Raw genomic sequence first — 22250 nt, forward strand, 5'->3', positions numbered from 1 at the left:
AAAACTCTTTGGAGGGCATATACACAGAGGTGGGCTTGCTCGATCTGAGGCATGTTACTCTCCCAGGATGGCTGTAACACACTATGATTCCACCAAATAGTGCAGGATTTTCATATCCTCACATTTCTAAGGGCAGCTGGTCTTTACATTTTGCCAAACAAAAAGGGGTGAAGTGATATTGTATCATTGTTTCAATTTGTATCTATCTCACTACCAATGACTTCAGGGTGTGTTTTTTTTTTTTTTTTTTTTTTTTTTAGTATGCCTTTAGTTTGTAAATTGCTCGTTCATTTTCTTTTCTCATTTTTTAAGATTATAGTTACTATCTTAGTCTGGTTGATTTCCTGAATATTTTTTTGTATAAACCTAGATACAATTCCTCATCAGTTTTAGACATTATAGACATTTTCTTTCATTTTCTCATCTATAACTGTCCATACTATCCTTTATTTCTTAATGTTGCACTGATAAACTTCAACTTCTTTTCCTTGTGATTTATGCTTTTGCAGTTTGCTTTAAGATATTTTTTTCCCAGCCCAAATTTGACTCTTCTGTTAATTTTATAGTTTGACCTGTTATAAGTGTATCAGCAAACTCTCTGTATTCTAACTTTGCATGTAGTTTTCTTTACAGATCCAAGTTTTGTGGTTTTTTCTTAACTTTAATTTTCCTAGCCCCTTCTACTAACAATATTTTTAAACCCTCTTGATTTATGGTGCTACTTAGATGGTCTGTTAAAGTCTCATATAGGTCCATATCTGAACTCTTAATTTCCTACCAGTGGTCTTTTTGTTCATTTATGCACTAGTATCCTTCTCCCCTGCATACATGTAATTTGAGCTTATTCATTTCACTGTACAAGTGTTTGATATTCTTGTTTTTTTCCCCCTCTGCAGCCCCTGTCAGTTAATATTTATTTTGCATTGCAATTTATTTCCACTTCTGTTTGTGTACTTTTAATGACTCTATATTGACAATGGACGTATCTTTCTGCTTTGTATTTATTTTAAAATATATAATGTCCCTCACAGTCCCTTATGATTTATTTTTCCTTAAATTTAATTTTGGTAGATATAAGATTGCTACCTGGGGGAGCTTTTCTTTGGTTCATATTTATTGCTTTATCTCATCTCAAGCTATATCTCATTTCAAATGTTCTTTTTTCAAACTTTTTCTTTAAGTGTAGACAACACATTGCTAGATTTTTCTGTTTTTTTTTAATCAGTAGTTTAATAGTTCCTCTCATTTTATTTTTAAGTTTAATGCATTTATGGTTATTGTAATTACTGAAATTTTTATTCATCTGATTTAAAATATATACATTCTGTTTTGTTTTATGATTGTTGCTTTAACCTAAGATATACTCATGTTTATTTATTCCTGTGGTAGCTTAGACTTTCCACATCTTCAATGTAATAAGGAAGATATTTTAGAAATTTCTTATATATGTTTAGACTCTCCTACATCTATCCTTTTTCCCATATACTTTTTTTTTTTTTTTAAAGTAATGGGTTGTAGAGCTTTGTGCCAGTTACCAATTCAATACCTTCCAAATCTATCCTTCATTGCTAACTTTGCCTGCTGGAGCTGGTGTCTATGTTATCCTTTGCCAGGATGTTAAGCTTTTCTAATAAGGAGTTCTAGAGGAACACCGGAGAAGGAACAAATTTCTCTTCTTGGTTCTAAGGGGCTCCTCTATGTAGTCTTCATCAGCAGATGTGGTTTCCACAGTCCTGGCCTCCTCTGGTGACTGATTCCTGCAGTTTGCATGACCTGTTCAGTACCCATCTTCAGCAGTGTGTGTGTGGCTTCTGCGCCGCTAGGCTTTGGTAGTGCCCCCTAGCTAGCAGCAATTGGTGAGTTCCTGTGGATGATTTTCCCCAACACCTTCTGAGGTGATTTCCAGCAAGAGTGCCACCAGCTCAGCACCTTTCCTTATCACCTGGCTTCAAAGCCTTAGTGAACTTCTCTATCATCCAGTGAACCAGAGCTGCTCCCTCTCCAACAAAGTTCAGTACTCAGCATTCTTTGTTCTTTCTTTGGATGTACTTCTGATCTGTCTTTTCCTTGGTGCAGTATTTCAGCCCGTGAGTAGTGTCTGCTCCATAGTCCTGTTACTCTTACATTTTTTTAGAGTTCTTTTTATTCTGTATTAACTAATCTCACTTGGGAGCCTGAATGGCTCAGTTGGTTAAGAGTCTGCCGTTGGCTCAGGTCATGATCCCGGGGCCCTGGGATGGAGTCCTGCATCAGGCTCCTTGCTCAGTGGGGAGCCTGCTTTTCCCTCTGCCACTCCCACTGCTTCTCCCCCTGCTTATGCATGGTCTCTCTATCTCAAATAAAAAAATAAAATTTAAAAAAGTCTAAAATAAATAAATAAACAATATCTCATTATCCCCATCTCCTGTTTTTGTTTATAATACTTTATATTAAACTTTTCCTCTTCAAATTATAATGTAGGTTTGATCCCCTGAGTGTACCTTGCCTTATAGAAACTTACACTTTCTCAGTTTCTTTGATTTTGGACATTGTATTCAAAGAAACCCATAATTAACACTACCGCTTTAAAGCATTCTTGCTGTCACATCTTTTATAGCATACCCTAGTTTATGTCTCTTTTTTGTTAGCAAACTTTCTCTTGAATGGTTTTCAGTTTAGGGCTCTTGCCTAGCAAAACTTCGAGGTTGTATATACATACAAGTATTTTTTATGTTCTCACATTTGAGTCATGATTATCTTGGACATAAAATTCATTAGTTTTTATGTTCTGATTTTTTATTTATTTATTTTTTTGTATATAAAATTCTTTTTTTTTTTTTAAGCACTAAACTTTTAATAGTTCAAGGACATCTAAGATGAGTTATTGGTGGGATTACAGAAGCTTCCATTCATGCCACCACAGCAAGAATCAAAAATTCTGAAAGTTGAAGCAATTACCTCTTTGGATACATAACAATATATTAAGGCATGTCAGAAAGCGCAAAAAAGGAGGCATTCAGCAGAGCAAGAACAAGCAACAGGCTGATTGTCCTAACAGGAGGGTCCTAACAGAAGCTCTTTTTGGAGCTCAGTCCCAGGAATTAGAGCCGCCTCCGCCAGAGAGAGGTCCAAACATGGGTTCTGATGCATTCTTATTACAACTAGTCAAAGGTAGGGACGCCTGGGTGGCTCAGTTGGTTAAGCAGCTGCCTTCGGCTCAGGTCATGATCCCAGGGTCCTGGGATCGAGTCCCACATCGGGCTCCTTGCTCGGCAGGGAGCCTGCTTCTCCCTCTGCCTCTGCCTGCCTCTTTGTCTGCCTGTGCTCGCTTGCTCTTTCTCCCTCTGTCTCTTACAAATAAATAAAAAAAAAAAAAAAAAAAAAAAACTAGTCAAAGGCAAGCCGAAAGAAAAACAAAAACAAAAACAAAAAAACCCCCGAAGTTCACATTTCTCCATGACTGTTGTTGGTTCCTGCAACAAAGAGAACAGTTGGTTACTTCTCACGTGTAGGCTGAGCAAGAACCCTGTGGCAGGATTTAGCCAGTGATTCTGACCCCAGGCTGACATCTCTGGGCCCGAGCTCTGAGCTCTTGGGGCAGGAGAACCTGGAGCTGCTCCTGTACCAGCATCTCCACAGTCTGCTCCTTTGTGTGAATATTGGGTCTCAGCCACTGTCCGGCAAGCTCCTGCAGATGTCTGAAGACATCCCTGGGCCCAGCTCCATTTTCATAGTGGAATTTCCGGAACCTCTGCCTGGAGGCTGCCGCGTTGGGAGGATTCCTTTGTGGCATGGTCTCAAGGTCTTGGAGAGAGTCTTCGTCAAGGCTCACTTGTGGAAGCCCAGATGGCTCTCATGGAGCCTGGACCTAGGGAGCCGGTATTAGGACAACTTCTGGCTCCTCAGCCATCATCTCATTTGATGATGACCTCATTTTACCATTCTGGACTTCTCTATTTCTTTGTGCCTCTAGGTACCCTTCAGTCTCCATTCTGGAACTCTGGAAAAGGAGGTCAAGGACTCCTGTGCAGGTGCCACCTCGGAGGGTGAGTGGGGGGGACGGGGGCGTATATAAAATTCTTGTATATAAACGGGAATGTATATAAAATTCTTGATGTGAAATGTTTCCTTAGTGCCTCAAACTATTTTTCCATTGTATTATTGTATCCAGTGTTGTTGTTGAGAACTTGTACTTAATCTTTGTTTCTGGAATCATTTAGAATTTTTCTTTATCTTACACATTTAAAAAAGTTTAGTATGTGTCCAGGTTTGTGTTTCTTTAATTTCTCTTATGTAGTTATTTATATTTTTTTGATTCTGGGAAATTTATTTCCATTATTTCTTCTTATTTTTTTCCTTTTCACTTTTACTTTCATCTCACCTGGGAAATCTAAGATGTAGATGCTCATCTTTTACTTCAGTCTTTCATATTACGTAGCTTTCCTTTTATATTTTCTATGTATTTATTTAAACTTTTCTGCTACTTTTTGCAAAGTTCCTCAACTTCATCTTCAAGCTCATTATTTTGTTCTTCAGTTTATACATCAGAATATTTATCTCATAAGTATCAAATAATGTATTCATATCTAATATTCCCACTTTTTGTGTTATGATTTCTAGTTTTTAATTTATATTTTGTATACCTTTTATTATCTATTTTAAAATATTGGGATTGTTTTATATTATGTTTATTCTGATAATTCTTCTTTAGGTAATATATGTTGAACATATACGCTGAACAAACATAGTTTACTGTGTTTCTTTTATAGGACTTGAACAGCTGACATTTGTTTAGTTATTTTGGCCTATGAGCCCATTATTAATGGGATACTTTGTCCACTAATATATGCAGGGGAAGATCCAAAGATCAGATCCTTCCCTATGATCTTGCTAGTGACTTTAAATTATGGGGAGGTAAAGAGTCCAGGGAGGAAATCCCCAGTCACCAAGGGCCACTAGTGATCACTCTTACTTGCTACATTTTTATATCTTTAGTGACAGCAGTGAAAAGAAATCGAATCCAGAGCTTGGAGGAATGAAAGGGGGGAGGGAATGGAAAAATGAAAGCCTCAGGCCGCTGGTTATTCCACATTGGATTTGGTCCAATCTTCATACTTGCAAAGCTTTTTGGTTAATAGAATTTTACTCTAGGTTTTTGCTGCTGATTTCTGTGGTGAAGGAGTAGATTGTCCCAAACCAGCTTCAAAGAAAACCAGCAGCAGAACTTAAATAATTTTCTTTCAATTTACCAAGTCAGTCATTTCCCAAATTCCTTCCTCTTTGACTGTCAACTCCCCTGCCACTTCTTCATCAGCTCCAGATTGCTTTCATTTCCTCCAATTTTTTTCCCTAATATTTTGTTGGTTCCTAAAACTTCTGTTTCTCTCTTGCTTATATTGTTTCTCAAGGGTTTTCTGAAAGAAGGAAGAAACAGTCTGTGTTGATTTTCCATTTTTTAAAAAATTTCATTTTCCAATTTGTCAGAAATAATTGTTGACTCTATTTTGTGCCTTTTTTAAACTTGTTTTTGATATTTTGTATAACTTTTTAATTCTCTTTTGCATTATGAGTAATTTCCTCAGATCTTACTACAAATTTTTAAATCTTCATTTTATCTCTGTCAGACCTACTGCTTGAAGCATTAGTTGGCCTTTCTTTCTTTCTTTCTTTCTTTCTTTCTTTCTTTCTTTCTTTCAGTAGGCTCCATGCTCAGCCCAAAGACCAGCATGGGGCTTGAACTCAGAACCCTGAGATTAAGACCTGAGTTGAAAAAAATGAGTCAGTTGCTTAACCAACTGAGCCAACCAGGTGCCCCTGATTTTTTTGAATCAATTTATTATTTAATTTATTAAATCAATTAATAATATTAATTAATTATTTAATCAATTTATTTCAATGAATCAATTTCTTATTTCTTGAATTATTTGTAATTTTAAAAATATTAACCACATTTTCCTTGCCGTATGTTTTCTGTTCCTTGTTTTTACAACTCCAGTCTTTGAAAAGTTGTAAAAGGGACATGGGTGGCTGCAGAAAATTATAGTATGTGTATTCTTTTTTTTTTTTTAATTTTTAAAGATTTTATTTATTTAATTGACAGAAAGAGATCATAAGTAGGCAAAGAGGCAGGCAGAGAAAGGAGGAAGCAGGCTCCTTGCTGAGCAGAGAGCCCAATACAGGGCTCGATCCCAGAGATCATGACCTGAACCGAAGGCAGAGGCTTTAACCCACTGAGCCACCCAGGTGCCCCGTAGTATGTGTATTCTTGAGAGCTGACACTGCTCAATGACCTCTCTTCCAGTTGTTTTTCTCTATATAGGGCTAAAAGTTGTAATTATGAATAAGGTGAGACTATAGTGGAAATAGAAAAACACAATTGTGCAAAGTATTGGACTGAATGTTTGTTTCTCCAAGGGAAAAAAGAGAGTACTCTTGTTTTAAACAAGAATAGTCTTGTTTTATTAAAATAAAAATAAAATATTATTTCATAATGTGAAATAGAACAGTAAAAGAGAAAACCTGAATGAATGTAGAACAAGGTCTACAGGAAAGGATATCTCCCCCTTCATTTGTAACACTGAATCTGGGAAGAAGCATTACAACTTTTCCCATAGATGGCACATTTTTTGGGTAATTTTTTATTTAGATGTAACTCACATAACGCTAGAGTTTATTTTAAAGTGTCCAGTTAAGTGACTTCAGTATATTCATGGTGTTAGGCAATCATTACCATTGTGTAATTGTTGTAATATTTCTTTATTCCCAAAAGAAATATACCTGCTCCCAATTTTTTTTTAAGATTTTATTTATTTATTTGACAGAGAGAGATCACAAGTAGGCAGAGAGGCAGGCAGAGAGAGAGGAAGGTAAAGGGAAGCGGGCCCCCTGCTGAGCAGAGAGCCCGATGCGGGACTCGATCCCAGGACCCTGAGATCATGACCTGAGCCGAAGGCAGCGGCTTAGCCCACTGAGCCACCCAGGCGTCCCACCTGCTCCCAATTTTTTCCCTCCATTTCTGACAACTTTTAATCTATTTTCTGTCTCTATGGATTTGTCTGGTTAGACAATTCATGTAAATAAATGGAAAAATTCCTTACGCGGCCATTTGCATCTGGCTTCTTTCATTTAGTGCTGTATTTTCAGGGTTCATCCCTGTTGTTTTGTATCAGTGCTTTACTTTTTTTTTTTTTTTGTAAAGATTTTATTTCTTTATTTGATAGAGAGAAAGAGCACAGGAGAGAGTGAGGACAAGTGGGGTGGGGGAGGGCAGGCATAGGGAGCCTGATGGGGGCCGGGGGGTGGGGGTTTGGTCCTAGGCCCCCAGGATCATTACTTGAGCCAAAGGCAGATGCTTAACCGACTGAGCTACCTGGGCCCCTCAGTACTTTACTTTTTATATGGATGAAAGATATTCCATTGTAAGGATGTACCATATTTTATTTACTGTTCAGTTGATAAGATATTTGGGTTATTGCCACTGTTTGGCTACTATGAATAATGCTGCCATGAACAGTTGTGTAAAAGTTTCTGCGTGAATACATGTTTTCAATTCTCTTTGGTGTGTAAGTTGAATTGCTAAGTCACACTGGAACTCTCTGTTCAGCATTTTGGGGGAACTGCCAGACTGTTTTCCAAACAACTGCAACTTCTCACATTGCTGCATTCCATAAATGAGTCTTCTCTTTTCCCCACATCCTCACCGACACCTGTCATTCTGTTTTGTTGTTGTTTTATTGTCCCCATCCTACTGGGTGTGAAGAGGTGTCTCACTGTGGTTTTGATTTGCATTTCCCTAAAAACGAATGATGTTGAGCATATTTTCATGAGTTTATTGATTATTTGCATATCTTCTTTAGACACGTTTCTATTCAATTCCTTTACCACATTTTAATTTGATTGTTTTCTTATGGTTGGGTTGTAAGAGGATTTTATGTGTTCTGGATCCTAGATCAAATTCTGAAAATAGTTTTAAAATAGGGAAATGTGAGTCTTCTTTATTATTTTTCAATATGGTTTTGGCTCATTTGGGTTCCTTGCATCTCCAAATGAATTTCAGGATTAACTTGTTCATTTTTGAAAGAAAAGTACTTGTAATTTTGGTTGAGATTACACTGAATCTATTGCACTGATCACTTTGGGAGTTATTGCCATCTTAATAGTATGAATATACTAGTATAGTAAAATTTATATATATTTCATTACTCTGTGAATACATTTTATACTAATATATGTCTTTCAATCCATGAATATTTGGTATTTTGAAGTTCCTTACTCTACCATTTTTGTTGATGTTACTTTTGGCTCAATTTTGGTGGGTTTATTAATTTTAAAAAACTTATAAAACTTTTACTGCAAAATTAATATTAATGCAAAACTAAAATTAGACTTTCTCTCTTGATGATAGATATGTCTTAGAAATTAAATTGTGGTTATTTACTTGGAATATAGTAGGTATGATTATAAATATTGTGTTTTTAAAGAATATAAGAGGGGCACCTGGATGGCTCAGTCCTCAAGCATCTGCCTTCAGCTCAGTTCATGATCCCAGGGTTCTGGTGTTGAGCCTTGCATTGGGTTCTCTGCTCAACGGGAAGCCTCCTTCTCCCTCTTTCACTCCCTCTGCTTGCATTCCCTCTCTCGCTTTGTCACTCTCTGTCAAATAAATAAATAAAAATCTTAAAAAAAACAAGAATATGAGAAGTTCTTTTTATTTCTTTTTGTGCTGTATCTAACGCTTAATTTAGTAGGTATGGCTCTCAACAGTGGTTGAGATTTTTACTTATTTTCTTCTGTAATGTTTCCAGATAGCAACTATTCACTGTTGCACCAGAATATTTTTCTTGGCTTTGTGTTGACTTTACAATCATGTTATCTTTCTTCTCTTATGTTAGCTTTAAAATATTTTCAGTTCGATTAAGTAATAGGTAACAAAGTAGCATTTTCCATTTTTAACCTAGTTATCAGGTACAATTGAACTACTTTCTTTTGCTTTCCTTGGGTGGAATTTTAAATTAAAAAAAAAGTACAAAGTCAGGATATTTTTCATTGTATTTATTAATTAGCTTTTTATCAGTGTTGTAAGACCTAGTTGGTTAGAATGATCACATTGGAAGATATAGTCAGTCTTCCCTGGGTTAAATCTGCACAGGCAAAATATCAATATAAATATTTCAGAAATTATACCTTTTATGTGAAGACACTGGAGATTTGTCAGTGTCTTCACTGTTCATAGCATATTCTCACTTTTTAAAAAAAAGATTTATTTATTCATTTGAGAGAGAAGAAGAGAGAGCACAACAGGAGAGGCAGAAGGAGTCTCAAGCAGACTCTCAGCTGAGTGCAGAGCCTGATGCAGGGCTCAGTATCATGACCCTGAGATCACAACCTGAGCTGAAACCAGGAATTGAATGCTTAACTGACTGGACCACCCAGGTAGCCCTATTGTCACTTCTATGAAAACATTGATCAAACCATTGTAAAATAGCTATGTGCGGTAAGCCTGTAGAGAAATGTTTCCTCCTTCACTGTGATGTTATTGGTTATTGTTTTAAATTAATTAATTTCACTATCATGGAAGTGTCTACTTTTTTTCTTTTTCTTTTAGAATTGGGGGGTGCAGAGGGAAAGGGAGAGAGACTCTCAAGTAGGCTTCGTGCTCACTGCAAGCCACAGGTGCGGCAGGTTCTCACAACCCTGAGATCATGACCCGAGCTGAAATCAAGACTGGGATGCCCAACTGACTGAGCCACCCAGGTGTCCCAGGTGTTTACTGCTTGATTTTTGCTGAATGTTTCTGGAAAGTCCTGTATTAGATACTATGAACATAAATATTTCAAAGAACATACTCTTGAATTCAGATTTCTGAGCTGTTCTTCCTTAAACAATTTTCAGGCTGTGCTAATGGATCAGTCAAGGTATCCAAGACCCTTTTTAGTTTAGAAGCAAATAGAGCAAGAATGCTTGACCTAAGATAAAACAGAACAAGAATCACCAGGATTGAATAAAACAAGGAGGGAAATTAAAATATGGTTATCTATTTGGAATATGGTTAAGTAGTATTTTAAATATTGTGTTTTTAGCAAAAATAGGAAAAAGTACTTTTCTTTCTTTTTACACATTGTACTTAACCCCTAATTTAGTAGATTTTGTTTCTGTGGATGAAAACAAAACATTTAAAAATTATCTGATTCCCATGGAGTTCAAATACATACTGTCACTGAATTTTTACACTTTGCATGGCAAATATTGCATGGCTTAATAAGAATCTGTTGTTTGCTTTTAACATGGATATGATTGGACAGGTTGATTGTGTAATCAAGGCCTACAATTATTTGAATATAATTATCATTTATCATTGAGCATGTTAAGGTCACTATTGAGAAGTATCAGTGGAGTCAATGCCTACATAGTTCTCTCGTGAAATTGACCTGGTGCCTGACTTATAGGGCCTCAGTCTCACAAGTTTAAATAAGATCACTTTCGTGCAAGCCAAGGACCCTGGAATTTGGATAAGAGGCACTCATCTATATTTGTGGTACTAGAGGTGAACTGGTGTCATAGAGGGTCTTAAAAGCTTGAACCAGGATTCAGGCTTATGAAAGCTGCTGGACAGAAGTTAATTATGTTGCTTAATACTGAAGGCTCAAGATTTACAGGCAAAATAAATGAGGCCTACATGGTTAATTAACCCTCCTATCACTTATGAAAACAATTCATGCAGACCTCACGAGACTGCCATTTCTCTTTTTTAAAATTAAAAATAATATTTGGAGAGGGGAGACCATCAGAAAAATGACAAGAAACTCAGCAATAAGCAACAATATGAAGTAACACATTCTTTCAATACAACTTGGGGGCAAGGGCCACTTAAAGATTATCAAGGGGAATATACTTAGTTTATCATAATTTACTACACTGAAAGGTTCCAGACTCAGTGAAGTTACTTGTGGATTTTTGTCAGATAAACATGAAATAATTTATGTCCAGTGGAAAAGATAACCCCAAGGATTTTATGGCATATTTTACATTATTTAGTTTTATACACAATCCATCCCTTTTTTTTTTTTAAAGATTTTATTTATTTATTTGACAGACAGAGATCACAGGTAGGCAGAGAGAGAGGGGAAGCAGGCTCCCTGCTGAGCAGAGAGCCCGACGCGGGGCTCCCTCCCATGGTCCTGGGATCATGACCTGAGCTGAAGGCAGAGGCCTTAACCCACTGAGCCACCCAGGTGCCCCCATCCTTCTTATCTTAACAGTTTTGTTAAATTGTCTGTAAATATCCTAGCTTTTTGGATGTTCTTTGAAGTGGTTATAACACCTTATTGGTTACTTAATCAATGGGTTAAATAAAATCTTTGACATGTGTTTATGTTTTCTTGAGAATATAATTTTTATATATGTGAATACATATTTTCTTTTTGAAAATTATACTTTGATGAATAATTAAAATAAGAAGATCCCATAGTTAATAATATTCATCTATGAGTCTTAGTATATATTATAAAAAATTTTATAGAAAAGGTGCTGTTTTATTTTACATGAATTGGCAAAGGCATTCTTTTATCCTTTTTCCCGTATTTATTTATTTATATAATTTTTTTCAGTGTTCCAAGATTCATTGTTTATGCACCACATGCAGTATTCTTTTATTTTAAATCTTTTCTCTTTTTATGCCTGGTATCAAGAAGCAATTTAATTTTATATTTGGCTGCTTAGAGTCTTTGAGAGAGAATTTTTGGACCAAATGATATCCAAGTGTATTGAGGATGAAAGTCTTTGTGTGGCTTATATATTAACAGAGTTTGGGTAATTAACGATCATTTACTGGACATAAGTTTCATTTTGTCAGATTAAGTACACTTTGGATCTTGGCACAGATTTTCTCAGGCCAAACTTTGTTTGACAATAATTTGAATCCTTGCAGACCTTTTGCAGTTAGTGGCTTGAGTTTTCTTTAGTTTAATATTATCTCATTAATTCTGATTCCTAAATTTTATAAGAAGAGTGCTTGAGAATATCAAGCAAAAAGCATAAAGTTCATTTTGTGCACTATTGTCATTTAAATAACAGTGACTCTTTTATATTTTTAAAATCTCTAAGAAGAAGGGTCTGTAACTTATACTCTGTTTTAAGTACTAATCAAATATTCCTTGAGGGAGCATATGAGCACAGATTAAAATCTACAAATCAGCATTTTCACCCAAATGTGGCTTGAAGTCCTGCAATCTTAATGGCTTATGGGTTTATTTATTTGTATTATGAATCATTTTATTTTCTTTATTACCCATGGGAGAAATAAACAAGAAAATCCTCCTGGAGAACTTTAACAGCAAGAAGAGATTTATCTTTTTTTTTTTTTTTTAGAGATTTTATTTATTTATTTGACAGAGATAACAAGTAGGCAGAGAGGCAGGCGGCGGGGCGGGGGGCAGGGAATGCAGGCTCCCTGCTGAGCAGAGAGCCCAATGCGGGGATCAATCATGCGGGGCTCAATCCCAGGACCTGAGATCATGACAGGAGCTGAAGGCAGAGGCTTAACCCACTGAGCCATCCACACACCTCTCATCTTTTTTGAGATAAGCTATAAACATGTTAGAAGGCTAGATGTGCGAAACTAGACCCCAAATCTCATTTTAGTTTTTATTTGTTTTAAGTTATGGAACAAGATATTTTATTATTAAACTGTGCAGGAATATATAAACAAGAAGAAAATCTCTTGGATTTTTCTTCCACCACTCAATCATTTGGAACATTCTCACTTGTTCTGATTTATTTTATTTTCTTTTAATGATTTTTACTGTTCATTTATTTGAGGGAGGGAAAGAGAGCATGAGTCAGGGGAGGGGAAGAGGGAGAGAGAGACTCAAGGAGACTCACTGCTGGTGGAGCCTGATACATGGCTCCATCCCAGGACCCTGACATCATGACCTGAACCAAAGTCAGATGCTTAACTGACTGAACCACCCAAGCACTCCATTTGCTCTGATTTAAAACACAGATAAGAAGGAACCAAGTAAACTGGGCCAGTAATGAAAATATATTATTTTAATTGGATAATACAGTAGTTTCCTATAACTGGGTGGCTTAAAACAATATAAATTTATTCTCTTCTAGTCTTGAAGGCTAGAAGTCACAAATCCAGGTGTGAACAGGGCCACACAGCCTGCAAGTGCTCTACAGCGCAACCTCTTGCTGCCTTTCTCTTTGCTTCGTTTGTTGCCAGCAGCCCTTGGTGTTTCTGTCTCTGCTTCCATCATCACAGGACCTTTTCTCTGTGTGTCTGACACTGTCTTCCCTGTGTGCATGCTTGTCTCTGTATATCTTCACCTTTTCTTATGGAAAAACAGTAATATTGGATAAAGGGTCCATCCTATTCCAGGATGATCTCATCTTAACTTACATCTGAAGTACATCTCCAAAGACCCTATTTCCAGATAAGTCACATTCACAGGTGACAGGGATTGGGACTTCAATATATTTGTGGGGGGGGGGCACAATTCAACCCACAACAGAGATAATATCTATTTACCCTTTTGATGATTGTTGACAGCCAGTTTTGCAAGACAGAGGCAATAATTTTCCTCTTAGAGCTCAGTGAATGTATGAAAGTTACTTTTTTAAAAAACGATTTTATTTATTTATTTGACAGAGAGAGAGAGATCACAAGTAGGCAGAGAGGCAGGCAGAGAGAGAGAGAGAGAGGGAAACAGGCTCCCAGCTGAGCAGAGAGCCTGACGCAGGACTCTATCCCAGGACCCTGGGATCATGACCTGAGCCGAAGGCAGAGGCTTTAGCCCACTGAGCCACGCAGGCACCCCTATAAAAGGTACTTTTAAATAAGTTTTGCTTAAAGTGTTAATAAATAACCAAAATTCCTTTTCCTTCTCATTTATTTGACTTTGGAAAAGAACGAAAAAGTTTTCCATAATACTTTTGTGAAGCATTAAGCAATTCAGCTCAGGTTTGAGCAAAATGGTCTTTCTGGCTCATTTTCTTTATTTTCTTTCTTTCTTTTTTTTAAATTAGTCTTGTTTTCTCCTTTTTTTTTTTTTTTTTTGTTTTCAGAGGTAGAATTTACTGGTTCATCAGTTGCATATAATACCCAGTGCTCATTAATTCAAGTGCCCTCCTTAAGGCCCGTCACCCCCTCCACCTTTCCTTTAGAAATTCTTCTACCTCATTTTCCTTACAGGTGTATTCCAACACTTCTGTGTTCCTCCATTTCTTCTTTACCTATCTACCTATGGGAATATGCTCATTTGGGCAGTGACCCATTCATTCACTCCTTTGTTTCACTGAGTGCCTGCGATAGTCATGGCACATTGAATGAACACACTGCAGACAAGATACAGGTTTGGCTTTCAAAGAGGTCTGAGTCATAGGTAAAAGGAAAGTAATTTTTTAAAGTGTAGAATTGTATAAGAGTGAAGAGACATAAGTGTACTAAACCATTTGATGAAGCATAAAGAATGGAGCCGAGCTCTGCACAAATGACATGTGTATTTGGAGATCAGCAAAAACTTCCTTCTTGCCTCCACCTAGAAGACAAACTCTTAAAATGCAAATCTGAAATAGTCACTTGCTTTAAATCTTGCAATGGTTTCTATCAACAAAAGGATTTCAAAGTTTTACCTGGGGAAAATAATAAACAGTATTATTAAAAAAAAGAGATGAAAACAGAGAAATAAGAAGAACCAGCCATAGTAGTTATTTTTTAAAAAGACTATTTATTTATTTGAGAGAGAGAAAGAGAGAGTGAGCATGAATGGGGTGGGGGAGGGGCAGAAGGGGAGGGTGAAGCTGACTCCCCACTGAGCAGGGTGCCCAGTGTGGAGCTCCATCCTAGGACCCCAAGATCATGACCTGAGCAGAAGGCAGCCGCTTAATTAATGCCATAGTTGTTATTAAAACACTTTATTAAGCCACAGAAACGCAAATATTTTACTTGTAAAGAAACGCAGGATTTTATCACTCCAAAGATCTCTCTAAAGCTGTCCCTTTATAGTCATGCCAATCCCCCCACCACCAACCTTGCCCTACCATCACTAATCCCTGGAAACCACTAAACCAATAATTTCTATAGTTATTTCATTTTAAGACTGTTAGATAAAAGGAATCATATCATACGACCTTTTGAAATTGGCTTTATTTTTACCAAGCATAATGTTCTTGAGATCCATTCAAATTGTTGTATAGATTAATAGTTTGTTCCTTTTTACTGCTGAGCAGTATTCCACAGCATGAATGAGCTGCTGTTAGTATAACCATTGACCTGTAATGGACATTTTAGTTGTTTCCAATATTTGGAAACATTGTTTTCTTTTGACTACCTTTCTGTGGATTACTTGAACACTTTTTGGAATTCCATTTTGATTTATCTGTAGTGCATTTAGCTCAGCTTTTATAGTGTTTGTAAAAATGCTGCAGAGAATAGACACATACCTTCAGAAGGGAAATATAATATTGATAAAGAACAAAAGAAATGGTAGAAGTGATGTGTAAGGGAAGATGGTGGAGAAGTAGCAGGCTGAGACGACATCAGATAGCAGGAGATCAGCTAGATAGCTTATCAAACCATTTGGAACACCTACAAATTCAACAGGAGATGAAAGAGAAGAAGAGCAGCAATTCTAGAAACAGAAAATCGATCACTTTCTGAAAGGTAGGACTGGTGGAGAAGTGAATTCAAAGCGACAGGAAGATAGACCGTGGGGGGAGGGGCCAGCTCCTGGCAAGTGGCGGAGCAACAGAGCACAAAATCAGAACTTTTAAAAGTCTGTGCTACTGAGGGACATCGCTCCAGAGGCTAAGCCTGGGTGAAGCCCACATGGGACAGCATATCTTCAGGTCCCGCGGGGTCACAGAAGGATCGGGGGTGTCTGAGTGTCGCAGAGCTCACAGGTATTAGAACAGGGAAGCTGGCTACAGAGATGGAGCTGAGGAGAGGGCTCTCAGCTTGGGGTTACCTTGAACCGTGGTCTGTGGTACTGGCCACTGCTCTATGAGTGGAGAGCCTACAAGATCCAGGGTGACCCCCCTGGAAGAGCTCAGGGATCTGCAGGGTTTGGAGACTCCAGACGGGGCTGTGTGCCAGAGACAGAGACGTTTGGTCACAGTCTGGGTGAGCTCAAAGCACGGCTGGAGGCCAGAGAGATGGGAGCAATTGAGCGCTTTTCTCCGAGGGTGCACTGAGGAGTGGGGCCCGAGCTCTCGGCTCCTCCAGGCCAGAGATTGGGAGGCTGCCATTTTCATTCCTGTCCTCCACAGAACTCTATGGAACTCTACAGAACTCTACAGAACTCTACAGAAAGCATTCAGAGAACAAAAGCTCCCAAAAGCGAACCCAAGTGGATTACTTAGCCTGGCCCCTGGCAAGGGCAGTACAGTTCCACCTCAGGTAAACACATTTTAGAATCATGGCCACAGGCCCCTTCCCCAGAAGATCAGCAAGAAATCCAGCCAAGACCAAGTTCTCTTACCAAGGAGAACAGCGGAATTCCAGAGGAGGAGAAAGCAAAGCATGGAATTCATGGCTTTCTCCCCATGATTCTTTAGTTTTGCAAAGTTAATTAATTTTTTTAATTTTATTTTTTTCTTCTGCTAATTTTTTTTAGCTTTTACCCTTTCCTATTTTAAGTTTTTTAAACTAGTTTATCTTAACAATACCTTTCATAGAAAAAAATCTTTTTTGAAACTTTATTATTATAGTCATATTTTATCCTTCATTGTGTCTAACTTTATTTTTTGTATAGACATAGGGTTTTTTCTTCTAAAAAAAGTTGGGGTACAACTTATTCTAATAGATCAAAATGCACCCTAAATCTAGCACTGCTTTCTTCTAGTCTCCACCTGAACAAATTCTCTCCACTTTCTTTTTCTTTATTCTCCCAACCAACTTATCTTATGAACTCCATTTTTAGAAAAAAAAAAAAAGCAACTTTTCATCTTTATAGTCATATTCCATCCCTGCATTGTGTTTACCCTTATATATTTTTTCATTTTTAAAATTTTGGGAGGCAGTTTCTTCTAAGAGACCAAAATACTCTCAAAATTAAGTGGGTGGACCTGTTCTATTCACCAGTCTAATATATATATATGTATATATATATATTTTTTCTTTTTAATATTTTTTCTTTATTTTAAATATTTTTTCCTTAAAATTTTTTTTTTCTGAACTTCTCTTTATCCTTCTCTTCCCCCCCATGATTTGGAATCTCTTCTGATTTGGTTAAAGCACATTTTTCTGGGGTCTTTGCCACCCTTTTAGTATTTTATTCGTTCCTTCATATATGCTTATCTGGATAAAATGACAAGGCACAAAAACTCACAACAACAAAAAAAGAACAAGAGGCAGTACCAAAGGCTAGGAACCTAATCATAGCGACCTAATCAATACAGACATTGGTAATATGTCAGATCTAGAGTTCAGAATGACAATTCTCAAGGTGCTAGCCGGCTGGAAAAAGGCATGGAAGATACTAGAGAAACGCTGTCTGGAGAAATAAAAGCCCTTTCTGGAGAAATAAAAGAACTAAAATCTAACCAAGTTGAAATAAAAAAAGCTATTAATGAGGTGCAATCAAAAATAGAGGCTCTTACTGCTAGGGTAAATGAGGCAGAAGAAAGAATTAGTGATATAGAAGACCAAATGACAGAGAATAAAGAAGCGGAGCAAAAGAGACAAACAACTACTGGATCACAAGGGGAGAATTTGAGAGATAAGTGATATGATAAGATGAAACATTAAAATAATTGGGATTCCAGAAGAAGAAGAAAGAGAGAGGGGAGCAAAAGGTATATTGGAGAGAATTATTGTAGAGAATTTCCCTAATATGGCAAAGGGAACAAGCATCAAAATCCAGGATGTGCAGAAAACCCCCTCAAAATCAATAAAAATAGGTCCATACCCCGTCATCTAATAGTAAAATTTACAAGTCTTAGCATCAAAAAGAAAATTCTGAAAGCAGCCCAGGAAAAGAAGTCTGTAACATACAATGGTAAAAATACTAGATTGGCAGTGGACATATCCACAGAGACCTGGCAGGCCAGAAAGAATTGGCATGATATATTCAGAGCACTAAATGAGAAAAATATGCAGCCAAGAATACTATATCCAGCTAGGCTAGGCTATTTGAAAATAGAAAGAGAGATTAAAAGCTTCCAGGACAAACAAAAACTAAAAGAATTTGTGAACATCAAACCAGCTCTACAGGAAATATTGAAAGGGGTCCTCTAAGCAAAGGGAGAGCCTAAAAGTAGTAGGTCAGAAATGAACAGAGACAATATACAGTAATAGTCACCTTACAGGCAATACAATGGCACTAAATTCATCTCTCTCAATTGTTACCATGAATGTAAATAGACTAAATGCCCCAATCAAAAGACACAGGGTATCAGAATAGATAAAAAAAAAAATCAATATGTTGTCTACAAAAAACTCATTTTAGACCCAAATATACCTCCATATTTAAAGTGAGGGGTGGAAAACAATTTACCATGCTAATGGACAACAAAAGAAAGGTGGAGTGGCAATCCTTATATCAGATCAATTAGATTTTAAGAAAAAGACTATAATAAGAGATGAAGAAGGACACTATATCATACTCAAAGGGTCTGTCCAACAAGGAGATCTAACAATTTTAAATATCTATGGCCCTAACATAGGAGCAGCCAACTATATAAACCAATTAATAACAAAATCAAAGAAACACATCAACAATAATACAATAATATTAGGGACTTTAACACTCCCCTCACTGAAATGGATGATTATCCAAGCAAAAGATCAACAAGGAAATAAAGGCCTTAAATGACACACTGGACCAGATGGACACCACAGATATATTCAGAACATTCCATCCCAAAGTAACAGAATATACATTCTTCTCTAGTGCACATGGAACGTTCTCCAGAATAGATCAAATCCTGGGTCCTAAATCAGGTCTCAACTGGTATCAGAAGATTGGGATCATTCCCTGCATATTTTCAGACCACAATGCTCTGAAGCTAGAGCTCAATCTCAAGAGGAAATTTGGAAAGAACCCAAATACATGGAGACTAAACAGCATCCTTCTAAAGAATGAATGGGTCAGCTGGGAAATTAAGGAAGAATTGAAAAAAATTCATGGAAACAAATGATAATGAAAACACAATGGTTCAAAATCTGTGGGACACAGTGAAGGAAGTCCTGAGAGGAAAATATATAGCAGTACAAGTCTTTCTCAAGAAACAAGAAAGGTCTCAAATATACAACCTAACCCTACACCTAAAGGAGCTGGAGAAAGAAAAACAAAGAAAGCCTAAACCCAGCAGGAGAAGAGAAATCGTAAAGATCAGAGCAGAAATCAGTGAAATAAAAACAAAATAAAAACCAACAACAACAACAACAACAACAACAAACCCAATAGAACAAATCAATGAAACTAGGAGCTAGTTCTTTGAAAGAATTAATAAGATTGACAAAACCCTGGCCAGACTTATCAAAAAGAAAAGAGAAAGGATCCAAATTAATAAAATCATGATCGAAAAAGGAGAGATCACAACCAACACTGAGGAAATAGAAACAATTATAAGAGCATACTATGAGCAACTCTACGCCAGCAAATTTTACAATCTGGATGAAATGGATGCATTCCTAGAGACATATTAACTACCACAACTGAACCAGGAAGAAATAGAAAATCTGAACCAACCCATAACCAGTAAGGAGATTGAAGCAGTCATCAAAAATCTCCCAAAAAAGAGCCCAGGGCCAGATGGCTTCCCAGGGGAGTTCTACCAAACATTTAAAGAAGAATTAATTCCGATTCTCCTGAAACTGTTCCAAAATATAGAAATGGAAGGGAAACTTCCAAACTCATTTTATGAGGCCAGCATCACCTCGATCCCAAAATGAGACAAGGATCCCATCAAAAAAGAGAATTACAGACCAATATCCTTGATGAACACAGATGCGAAAATTCTCACCAAAATACTAGCCAGTAGGATCCAACAATACATTAAAAGGATTATTCACCACGACCAAGTGGGATTTATTCCAGGGCTGCAAATTTGGTTCAACATCCACGAATCAATCAATGTGATACAATACATTAATAAAAGAAAAACAAGAACCATATTATACTCTCCATAGTTGCTGAAAAAGCATTTGACAAAGAACAGCATCCTTTCTTGATCAAAACTCTTCAAAGTGTAGGAATAGAGGGCACATACCACAATATTATCAAAGCCATCTATGAAAAACCCACCACAAATATCATTCTCAATGGAGAAAAACTGAGAAATTTTCCGCTAAGGTCAGGAACATGGCAAGGATGTCCATTATCAACACTGCTATTCAACATAGGACTAGAAGTCCTAGCCTCAGCAATCAGACAACAAAAAGCAATTAAAGGCATCCAAATTGGCAAAGAAGAAGTCAAACTATCAGTCTTTGCAGGTGATATGATACTCTATGTGGAAAACCCAAAAGACTCCACTCCAAATCTGCTAGAACTTGTACAGGAATTCAGTACAGTGTCAGGATACAAAATTGATGCACAGAAATCAGTTGCATTTCTCTTCACCAACAACAAGACAGAAGAAAGAGAAATTAAGGAGTCAATTCCACTTACAATTGCACCCAAAACCACAAGGTACATAGGAATAAACTTAACCAAAGAGACAAAGAATATATACTCAGAAAACTATAAAGTACTCATGAAAGAGATTAAGGGAGACATAAAGAAATGGAAAAATGTTCCATGCTCATGGATCGGAAGAACAAATATTGTGAAAATCTCTATGCTACCTAAAGCAATATACACATTTAATGCAACCCTTATCAAAATCCCATCCATTTTTTTCAAAGAAATGGAACAAATAATCCTAAAATTTGTATGGAACCAGAAAAGACCTTGAATAGCCAGAGGAATATTGAAAAAGAAAGGCAAAGTTGGTGGCATCACAATTCCAGACTTCAAGCTCTATTACAAAGCTGTCATCATCCAGACATCATGGTACTGGCACAAAACCAGACACATAGATCAGTGGAGCAGAATAGAAAGCCCAGAAATAGACCCTCAAATCTATGATCAACTAATCTTTGACAAAGCAGGAAAGAATGTCCAATGGAAAAAAAACAGCCTCTCCAACAAATGGTGTTGGGAAAATTGGACAGCCACTTGCAGTGGTCCAATGAAACTAGACCATTTCCTTACACCACACATGAAAATAGACTCAAAATGGATGAAGGACCTCAATGTGAGGAAGGAGTCCATCAAAATCCTTGAGGAGAACATGGCAGCAACCTCTTTGACCTCAGCCACAGCAACTTCTTCCTCACCAAAGGCAAGGAAAGCAAGAGCAAAAATGAACTATTGGGACTTCATCATGATCAAAAGCTTTTGCACAGCAAAGGAAACAGTTAACAAAACCAAAAGACAACTGACAGAAAGGGAGAAGATATTTGCAAACGACATATTAGATAAAGGGCTAGTGTCCAAAATCTATAAAGAACTTATCAAACTCAACACCCAAAGAACAAATAATCCAATCAAGATATGGGTAGAAGACATGAACAGACATTTCTGCAAAGAAGACATCCAGATTGCCAACAGACACATGAAAAAGTGTTACACATCACTCAGTATCAGGGAAATACAAATCAAAACCACAATGAGATACCACCTCACATCAGTCAGAATGGCTAAAATGAACAAGTCAGGAAATGACAGATGCTGGTGAGGATGCGGAGAAAGGGGAACCCTCCTACACTGATGGTGGGAATGAAAGCTGGTACAACCACTCTGGAAAAAAGCATGGAGAATCCTCAAAAAGTTGAAAATAGAGCTACCCTATGACCCAGCAATTGCACTACTGGGTATTTACCCTAAAGATACAAATGTAGTAATCTGAAGGGGCACGTGCACCCGAATGTTTATAGCAACAATGTCCACAATAGCCCAACTATGCAAAGAACCTAGATGTCCATCAACAGATGAATGGATAAAGAAGAAGTGGTATATATATACAATGGAATACTATGCAGCCATCAAAAGAAATGAAATCTTGCCATTTGCGATGATGTGGATCAAACTAGAGGGTATTATGCTTATGGAAATAAGTCAATCGGAGAAAGACAACTATCATATGATCTCCCTGATATGAGGAAATGGCGATGCAACGTCAGGGGTTTGGGGGGTAGGAAAAGAATAAGTGAAACAAGATGGGATCAGGAGGGAGACAAACCATCAGAGACTCTTAATCTCATAAAACAAACTGAGGGTTAT

This window comes from Mustela erminea, chromosome 6 (assembly GCF_009829155.1).
Source record: "Mustela erminea isolate mMusErm1 chromosome 6, mMusErm1.Pri, whole genome shotgun sequence".
Lineage (NCBI taxonomy): Eukaryota > Metazoa > Chordata > Mammalia > Carnivora > Mustelidae > Mustela > Mustela erminea.